The 10,994-nt window shown below is 36.6% G+C and overlaps 1 long non-coding RNA gene across 1 annotated transcript; it reads right to left on the bottom strand.

The window, feature by feature from the left end:
• Window positions 1–2,923: 2,923 nt before the first annotated feature.
• Window positions 2,924–10,205, bottom strand: LOC140142526 (uncharacterized). Its single transcript, XR_011857534.1, has 3 exons — window positions 10,087–10,205; window positions 4,237–4,363; window positions 2,924–3,660 (listed from the first exon to the last, which is right to left on the bottom strand). It is a non-coding gene; the product is annotated as an uncharacterized lncRNA (long non-coding RNA).
• Between the last annotated feature and the right edge of the window lie 789 nt (window positions 10,206–10,994).

The raw sequence follows: 10,994 nt of genomic DNA, 5'->3' as shown, positions 1-10,994 counted from the left end.
GTTCACCCCAGAAGAACAGCTTTGGCAGGACTTCCTCTTTAACCTAATTTTATAAGGTTTTAAATTGAATATGGGACCTCAGTACAGAAAATTATTGTTACCAAACACAAAAAGAAAAGGATAAAAGCCATAAATCTACAATAAGTCGGTCACATTTTTATTCATTCATTCAATCCATTTTTACAAAATATAATCATTCTCTAATTAATTTATCCACACTTTGAGTATGGGACTTACATACATTAAACTTGACAACTAGAATTCAATCATACCGTTACGCTACACTGAAGGTATAGCAGATATAATAACATGTGTTTTGCACAACAAAAAAGTTCCTTTAAAGTTAATTGCATTTTCACTTGCAAACCTCGCATGCATCAGGCTTTGGGGACAGAAACGCAGCTTGATCAGTTACTAAAACATTTTAAATGTAGAATCTTCCCACTAAACATAGAACTTTGGTTTGCATATTTTTTATCTTCAAATACAACTTGGAGGTTGAATACACTGCAAATATTTTGGGTAAGAAGAACCACTTAACATTGGGTCAAATATTGAATCTTAAAAAACACTCAAATGATAAGTTTACCCAATCACAGTGGAACATCACAAGATGGCCAAGAGTATTTGCCCAATTCGACCATTGATATTTGAAACAATGTTAAGTTTAGTGGTTCTTCCCCAAAACTATTTTGAAGTGTATTGTTGTGAGCAGGGAAACCAGATTTAAAATAGCACACATGGGGATTGGGAAGCACATACTTTTAAAAGCATTTTATGCATATTCTGGGAAAAATTGTTAAACATGGGAATGTGATTATCTTTTGAAAGCAAAAGTCCTAATAAGTATTCTGTGTCAATGAACAACTGTTCTATAAGTTCACAAAGGGTCAAGACATACAGCAGCAGATAATCATGTCACTAAAGAATCAGGGCGCGCTCAAAATACACAGGGGAGGGGGACTACGGGGTGAATATGTTATTAATTTATAATTAGAGACAGTTTCAAAGCCCAACTATGATCTTTTTTTCGACAATAATTATTAGAAAATAGGTTCAACCGCTAGTTCTGCCAAGATGCAGCCGGTTGAACAGCGGTTGGATTTTGAAGCCATCCCTTACTGTTATTTAACTTAGTTTTACCGTACTTTAAGGATTAAGTGCCATAAGGTCCAATTTGCAATCTTGGTGTTTTGAAATACCAGAAATCAATATGATCTTGTGTTTCAAAACAATTGGAGGTGCCTGAAGACCCCCTGTGAAGCATTGTACAATTCTATGGCAAAATGTAGATTTTGATTGGACCCTGTGGGACTAAACCCTCGACCTCTTGGAAACAAATGAAGTTTTATTAACAATGCAGCATTTGAAGGACAAATAGTTGACGCGATCTGATTGTGATGATTCACCATTGCAGCGAAATTACAGCGCTTTGAGTCCTCTAAGATCTGGAGAAAGGCGCTTTATAAATCCAAAATTTATTTATTATTTATTTAAAGATAAAACCTTGATAAATATATAGCCTTATTGATTCACCGCATTTAAAATCAATGGAATGGGAACACCGCATCAATGGAATGGCAACAAACTACAGAGCCTTTAATTAGAAGCCAGTTGAACCTTCTCACCTCAGTATGGTTACGATAATAATTCTAAAGGATGTTGTACATGATGCAATTTGGTTACAAGCACCGATTTTTAACAAATGGCAAAAAAGTTGATAAATATTGAAAGAGAGGTCAACAGTGGCGTACCGTGGCCGCCCCAACCCCGGGGGGCTGAAGAAGAAACAATTTTGCCGGCCCTTCCTTAACAGCCCGAAAAGGTTGACCCAATTTTTTCACGGTCGTTTGAAAAAAAGGATTTTAGGCGCTAGCGCCCTAAAAGCAACCTTTTTCCAAATTTTTTTTATGCTTTTTCAATTTTTTGCGCCCTTTTTTCTTTGATAATTCGTTTTGCCGCCCCTTCGTTTTTGCCCCCCCTGTTTTTGCCCCCCCTTCTTCTTCCGCCGCCCCTCCGTTTTTGCCGCCCCCTACTTTGACACCAAAGTCCCCCCCCCCAAAATATGCGCATGGTCAAGTTGGAAAGACTGGGGCTGCCCATTTCACAAAAAAGACAAGTTAATTTTATGATCAATCTGATACTAGTATGTTGTTTCTAATATAATAATAAATCAAGATTTGTGAAATGGGCCCATGCTTCACTTGACATAACTATTTAATAAACACAAGGAGCATGTATGGGGATACACCGCCCCTAAACGGCATATTTACCTTTTGAAGCACATTCAGCCATGTTGGCTTATTGGATGAGTGAGAGGCTACCCGGTACTCACATTTTTTACTTTTGACACATGGCATGCAACAAATATGCAGTACTTCCTTGTACTCAACTTCAAAAAAAAATTATTTTAGTTCATCATGTTGCAACGCAAGTTCCAGTATTTGATTTAACTTCAGTAGTTTTTATTATCAACTGAATAATTTACACAGGGTCAGAATTTCGGCAAGAATCCGAGAATCGATTCTCACAAAGATTTTCGTATTCATATTTGCAAGAATCAAATAATTCCCACAAATTTATTCTGCAAGAATCTTTCTCAAAGATTCTTGCATGGTTAAAACGAAATTCTGACCCTGCTACACCCAAGATTTTTACATCAACTTGATGACAAGAGTTAAGTTGTCAGCATGTTGACATCACATGCACCATATTCATTTTTACAGCCATAAATCTTAATGACAAAGTCGCAAGGAAAATAGGCTCAACAAGAACCACTATCCCACTCAATTTTGACGTGCTACCATCGAGACAAATTACAGAGGGGATCTAGTTCTTGTTTCTCACTTCCCAGTACATACATACACTTTTTACAACAATATTCTTCTTAAAAATTCTCCCAAGTAACACCACCTCTTTAATATACAAACACACACATTCCATTCAATTTGGATCCTTTATGCATGAAGACTACAACGGAACTTGGGATCAAATATTCTAAGTTGAGAGAAAACCCCATTCTGCAAAACAAATTCGGGAAGATCAACTTTTTTAAAACTTCTTTTGCAAAATGGGAGTTTCTAACTAGTCAGAATTCAATCCTTTCCTGTGTAGGCAAAAAAGCTTGCATTGCTGTTGCACAACTCGACTTGTCAGGTAAATATGATTTTTATGTGTACTCTGAATCATGGTATCAGTTAATTAATTATAGCATATTAGTACATATGCTAAAACTGGCAATTTGACCCGCAGCATGCCTGATACGAACTTTGTTCATTGTTATCACCTTGTTTACTGAATTATGGCATCAGGGAGGCGTCAGTTGAATGCTGAAGTAGACACATATTTTATTCCAGAGTTCTTGACGGTGGGTGGGTCCTTTCTTACAAAACATATCATGTACAATTTAGTGCAAAGTTGTACCAGGATGGCACTCTTCGTCCACAATTCATTCTCACTTTATTGCAATGTTATGCCATAGTGGCATGCCTCGGATGATAGAGGTCCATAAGTTTTTTGATGTTAAAATCTCTTTGACGTAAAGGATTTCTGTGTCTGTGTGGTGAGCATCCGATGCGAGCTGAAGAATGACACGCCCAGGCCTATGCACAACAGTGCAAAGGCTGACCTGGGGAGCGATCGGAACCGGTATGGAGCCACCTGTTGAAGAGAATGGAGAGGAGCAACAAAAATTAGCAATAATTCGCAAGAGGGAGCATTTATTTGAAGCAAATTTTCAGAGAAAAGTGGTTTATAAATCAAAAGTATGATCCACTTCTAGATTTAATTGTTTCTGGGTTCAAATCCAACATGGGGGCACCATTTAAGTGCATTTTAAGCAAGAATGTGATTTGTACTTAGTGAAATTCTACCATAATTTGACAGGAAACTAGAGGTTTAGGTTTTGATCATGATATTTAGTGATTGTGACGGCCAGGACCGATGCAAGTTTTAAGCTTTCTCACACGATATGACAAGGAATTTTTGCGGTTTGTCCCTTTCTCGTTAAAAAATCACAGGGTGGGGGCATTTATTGGAAGGGGCATTTATTGGAGGGGGCATTTATAACAGACAATATTCTCATCCTCCTGACAAAAAAAAAAAAAAGTGACAGCGGCATGTAAAAACTTGTGAAGTGGCCCACTTTTCTTGTGATAACTGTACAATTCTTCAATACACATGATAGGCTATTATTATGTACGCCTATATAGTTTAAAATCAAAATACATTATTTACCTGCGCCGGGTGCACCACTCTTGTGTAAGTCTTGCCAATAGAAAACAAAGCCATTCTGATGTTTATTTCCTGGTTTCGTCTACTGATATGTTATTTTAGATGGTTCTGTAAAAGTACTGTCAGCACACTGCAATTAACAAAAGAAGAGAGACAAAAATTAATAACCTCAATTGCAATTCCTGCAATATCCTATATCAATACAATTCAGATTTCAGTATCTAGCTATTTAGATGTTGTTACGCTGGTACTAGTGGTGGCACACACAGCATCCTTCCAGTACAAATTACCAGGGTTAATAATGTCGACAAGAATCCAGAAAACTTCCCTTCCAAAAATTCCTGAAAGTTTGTGTGGATGACACTAGACTTCAGCTACATGCAAAATAGCCCAAAATATAAACTGCAAACAAACTACTTTATCAACAGTTGGGAGTAGCGGTACATCATCCAGCAACCCCAGTGCTGAAGAAGCGGTCAGATGAGCCACCAAAACTTTCAGGTATTTAAGCTGAAATTACCCTTGCTTGTGAGAATAAGTCTTAAATTTGTCTACATTTAAAACTATTTCAACAGATTATAAAAAGATCCCCCTGACATGGCAATTTTGATGAAAAGATGCAACCCTCACCACTACCTGGAACTAGAACTTCGCAGCTACATCCCCATGTAGGCCCTATATATGCTACTCTGTCCACATCAGAAAGCAAAGTGAAGTTGATAAAAACATCTATCCAGGGGTCTATCCACACATTGAAAATGTGACCCTGTCTGTATTGTCTTTGCTGACCAATACTTTCAATGTTTGACCATGTGGCAGAGAGATAACAAAGACCACATGGCAGAAAATGTGACCAAAGACCCTGGCTATTTATACTTTAATGACAGTTAATTTTAATGTGTCCATTTTTTTTCACAATTTCTTGCCAGGAGATGATGCATCCAGTGGGGGCCTTCAGCAGCAACATATTTTTGCCTAGCTTTATATATTCATAAAAAAGCCAATTTCAGTAGAGTACTGCATCATTTTTCCATGATGAATTAATGTACCAATGTTTCAATTAAATATTTTCAAGTTTCAACTGCAAAATTTCTCCCTGAGAGTGTTATCTCCCTGACAATGTGACCCTGTTTGTTTGGTTTGGCCATAGGTTTGGCCTTGCTGGCAGCCACTTTCAGTGTTTGACCATGTGCCCAGACCAATATAAACAAAGAGCACATGTCAGAAAATGTGACCAATATGGAAGTAAATTTTCAATGTGTTAATTTTTACATAATTTTTTGCCAGGACAACATGATGCATCAATGGAATTAGGAGTCTTCGGCAGCAATATATTTTTGCCTACTTCCAGAATTAAAGTCTATTAGTTAAAAGTCTGCCTCAGTCTACAAAATGATCTATGAACCTGTTTCAACTTTCAATTCAATTAAATATTTTGAACTGCAAAACTTCCTCCTGAATGCCAGACACAAATGACCTTGAGAGAGGGTTTCATAATATAATATGAGAATACCAAGCATCTATGCTCTGGTTGAATCAATACAGTTCTCAGGTTCTAGACAAATGGACATAGGGGCTGCAGCCACAGATATTGGTGTTGCAGCACTCAGATGCTGAGGATCTTCAGCCTACAGGACTAAGAACTAGAGCGATAACTGCACCATAGCTGAACCATGTGGCTTCGGCAGTATATTATGGTAGGCCTATACCACTGTCATCATTGCATTTAAATTTCAGCTCAATTGAAGCATTTTGAAAACTTGACATTTGACCCCTTTATTGCCCCTTAATGACCTTAAATGAATTTAAAAATATTTTAAACATGTTTAGAATGTCATAAGGATCATTGCGTTTTAATTTCAGCTCAATCGGACCATTTTGGAAAACTTGACCTTTGACCCCTTAATGACCTTAAATGAATTTTAAAATATTTTTTAAATGTTTACAATGTCATAAGGATCATTGCATTTAAATTTCAGCTCAATTGGAGCATTTTGACAACCTTGACCTTTGACCCCTTTATGACCCCTTAATGGCCTTAAATAAATTTTTAAATGTTTTAAACATGTTTAGAATGTCATAAGGATCATTGCATTTAAATTTAAGCTTCGGAGCATTTTCAGTTAAAATGACCTTTTTGACCCCTGTGACCCCTGGATGACCTCCGACGTTTGGAAATATTTTTATTATATTCTTTATGTTTTCCTCTTTCATATGACACCACTCATGGGGTCATACCTTCGTGGCATTTAGAGATATGTCCATTTCAGACCAAATGGTTAGTCAGTAAGCTAGTAACTTAGTAAGTAAGCTAGTAACTTAGTAAGTAAGCTAGTAAGTAAGCTAGTAACATTCACTCTTATAGGCTGATACCATTTCATGGTTCAGCAAAAATCAAGGTGTGTTTTGAAGATCTATGGTTCAAAGATCCCAAAAATAAACATGATAAAGCATGGATAGATCTTTGTTTGTTGTACCAAAGAAGATCAACAATCAACACAATCAACACACACCAGGCAATTCATGGTAAAACCACAGACCCTACAAAGAAGGGGTCTGTGCTCTGTGGTATTGTATATATTAAAACTAGGACATCATCAAATTAAAAATTAAAAAAATATCTATAGGTCTATACTGTAAATTTACAATATTAATTTAATTCAAAACCATTTTTATATTTTTAGTTACAAGTACCGTACCGGTAATGTTATTTTGAAAAAATGAAAATGTTTTTAAAATAGAATCATGAGAATCAATCTTGAATTTGTGATTTGATCCCCTAAATTTTAGTCATCGGGATCAGGCCCATGCGGTTCTAAAGAGTGGACAGGTCTTTTCCATAAAGGTAGTCTTTCGAGTTTTTCGGGCTAATTTCAAGTGGTCCCCATGTTAATTTTTCTACATAATATGGACATTTTGACTCTAAAAAGTGGACCTTTTTGTCATTGGGGTTGGGGAGGGGTGTCAATCCCCCGTGTCATGTCATCCCACACCCCCTGGCTACAAGCATGTTAAGTGTAGCACCGACCTTGCAAGTTGGCAAATCCAAACTGCAGATAATAAAAATCTTCGCAAATTATCCCAGGCCAACTGATTCATAGATTTTTATACTGTGTGCATCACAATTCACATTCAGTAATTAATGAATAGGCCTGTAATGTAATTAATTAGTTATCAATTAATTCGCATGATGTGTCTGCATGGCAGGGGCAGTGCCAGTGTATGTAGATTGTATACTGTTCATTCTGAAATGGTTTGCAAAAACTCCCCCCCCTTGAGTGCCAAAAATTCTCTGCCATGCTTCTTTTAAGGCTTGTTCAGATCGGCCAAATATCACTTGCCCCCCCCCTTTCAGCCTGCCAAAAAAACCTTTGCCCTTCCCTTTTGCACATGGCTCATTCTTGTATTATGGGGTCCAATGGTGTGACATACAGTCAAATTTTCAAAATTGAATATTAATGTCAAAAGTTAGCTTAAATTGAGTGGAATTATATACTCTTTCAAAATCTGCAAAATATTTTCAGCGATGATTGCCCAGAAATCTGTCTGAAGCTCATAACTGTGGAGAAATCACTCTAAAATGTCGCGCATAACCGGACACCAAACATGTTTTAACCCCTGCTAAACAAAAAATATAAATGCCAAAATGGCTAAAAAGTTGCAAGTTAAATGTGGTTTAAGAGCTTTTATAATGTAAAAATAAAATAACATTATAAGAAGTTGCTGTAACCTTCAAAACAGCATATTTGCATTTTGGTCAAAATACATGGTCAAAAATTGACCCAAAAGTTAATTATTGGGCCTGTTTTGTACAATTTCTGTCAGTTTAGATTAAAAGTTGCCATTTTATGTGGGGCCAGCACAAGTGTGGCATAATAGATAAGTGGATGACTTTCTATAACATCAATTTTGTGCACATGAGAGAATTTAAGGTGCCCAGTGGTGTCACGCATAACTGGACACCAAAATATTTGGTGTCCAGTTATGACTGACAATAACAAGCTATCTGTAATTATGTCATACTTTGAAAAGTGTATTTGACCTGCAAATTTATCTAAACATATCACACTGTTGTTTTAAGTATTCATTGTTTGTCAGATACCCAATTTTTAAAAATTATGACATATTATTCATTTTCATGTGTCGGTCATAACTCGGTGTCCAGTTTGTCGTACAATATCCAGCTTTAACTTTAATTCAACTTATTTTGCAATTTCCATTTGCCAGTCATATATTTAAACATGTCATAATATATCATTTGAAGTATTTGTTGTTTACAAATTACCCCATTTTCAAAAAATATAGCACATTTTGCATTTTTTTTTTTCGGTCATAACGTCGCGGATAACGCGGATAACGCGGACACCAAAATATGTACTTTGCGTAAGCGCTGTCTTTGTTAACAGATGTTTTGTCCCTAACATTTCTTTCATAATACAATTTTAGTATACATCCTATTCACTCAATAAGATCAAAAAAAATAAGCAATGGTCATATATAAATGAAACTAACAGGCAACCAGATGTAGATGATCTTTTTTGTCACAAGTGGTGTCCATGATTTTCGAGACCTTACATGTAATAAAAATTAAAAATACCTGTTAACAATTTCTTTTTGAAAGTTTTAGTAATAACCCACTTGTTTTGTATAAAAAATTACAAATAGGCCAAATACCTGTTACAGTTTTCAAAATTCAGGGCAAATTATGTGTCGGTCATAACCGGACACCATTGGACCCCATAATACAAGAATGAGCCACATGCCAAATAATAATGCAAACTTTAAGGCATCCCATGAATATGTATGCCAAAAATACCCCCCTAATGCATAAAATTGCTTATCCCCCCCACCACCATTTTACCCTCCCACAATGGATCTGGATCTGGATATTTATGTCGGTAGAACACCTCCTAAAAAAGGCAACATCACCAACTTCTTGCTGTTAAGAAGAGGAACTTCTTGCTGTTAAGAAGAGGAACTTCTTGCTGTTAAGAAGAAGAACTTCTTGCTGTTAAGAAGAGGATGGATGCGTCACACTGCTACAAAATAAATGGCTCATCATTATCATGATTATTGCACAGGCTTTGTCTAGCCACATGTTTCCTCACTGACAAATGACATGCCATTGCCAGCCCAACTTTGAGGCTCACACGCAGGGACGGATTTACCATTGGGCCAGTAGTGCCCCAAAAACATGCAAAATAATTGCCCTGCCCTGTGCAATCCGACTGATAGTCCGAGGTGCTCTGACGATAACACTCCGATCGCCAGCCCAGGCAATCTACGTTTATGATTGATGGTGAAGTAGGCCAGTGGGACAATGAAACCGCTACGTGAACGAGCTATCCGACTGACTGATTGACCACCCTGTGACTCCCCGATTGACATTGATCCCGGGGCCAGGCATTGCCATGCCATTATCTGTATATCCACAAGTAATTTTTATAAAAGCCTGGCCCTGGAAGTGGGAACTGAACCTTTAGACTTTAGTTTAGTATTCTTCTTTCCCCGCTTAGTTTGGCTACTTTGTTATTATTGAAGCAGTTCCCGCATTATTTGTGTACAACCCCGGGGTACAAACAACAAGCACCGGTGCAAACAACAGTGCACACATGTACGGCAACGTGCTTTTTATGCAATGTGTATGTGCATGCGGTGGCTACGTGAAAGGTCGTCCATGCAAATAGTGATGCAATATTTCGTACACAAAATCACTCAAAAAAGGTACTAAAACGTCGTTACTTTTCGATCAAAATAATAAGAACACTAAAGAACACAATCTGACTTACGAATATGTAATTTTCATTGATTGAAAATGTTTGACTTGTACAAAAATTAAAATTTTTCATTTACCTTTTCGCCGGTACGTGCCCATGCTTTACTACTCCATGAAGAGGAAAGGGCAATTTATTCAATGAAAAAGTTCTCGTAATAAAATTAGCCTAAGATGATAGCCCTCACTAACATTGTATGCCGCCAAACCATTGTAGGATGATTAGCGATGTAGCGTACTGCAGAGCTTTAGGATAGATTTACTTCAAGAAATATAGATTATTGAGGGGGCTATAGCATTTTCTGATTTTCGCCCCCAGATAGTTCATGTACAGCTCAACTGATCATACTTTTCCTACATTCGACCTTGCATGATTTTTGAGTTGACACAGTCATGAAAATAACTATAGATACTTGACAGACCATTAGCCCGGGACCACTAGTAGCCCAGTTCTGAACCTTTACATTGATCATTCATAACAATAGGTATCTGATGGATCAGTGAAGATAAGGGATTATAATATAACCGTAACCTTGATATAGTACATCTCGAGGAAAAAGTGCAATGGACATGTTTTCATTTTATGTTTCAAATATCCCGCGCATGAAAATTGAGTATTTAACCCAAAATGGAAAATTTATTGGAAATCTGTTTAACAGATTTTTTGACATCTTTTTCTGCACTGTATTATACCTAAATTAAGAAATTTGATAAATATTCAAAGAAAATATAGGTCATCCAAAAATTCTGATTCACACATTTTGGGGCAAAAAAGGAAAAATAAGCAAAAATATCAAAATCTGTTTTAACAGCTTCATTCATCAAGTCATAACAAACGGCCTACATGCTTAATTTCTAATAAAATATTGAAATTGTGAAAAATATAGGTATTTATTGATTTTCATGTTTTTTCTTGCAAATATGCTAATAATAGGCTATGCAAATTATGAAATTGCAAAATAAAGTTTCATCTTTTTCTGCACTATAT

This window comes from Amphiura filiformis, chromosome 20 (assembly GCF_039555335.1).
Source record: "Amphiura filiformis chromosome 20, Afil_fr2py, whole genome shotgun sequence".
In the NCBI taxonomy this organism is placed as follows: domain Eukaryota; kingdom Metazoa; phylum Echinodermata; class Ophiuroidea; order Amphilepidida; family Amphiuridae; genus Amphiura; species Amphiura filiformis.
Note: the sequence above shows the minus strand (reverse complement) of the source record. Positions and strands in the feature narration are given on the sequence as shown.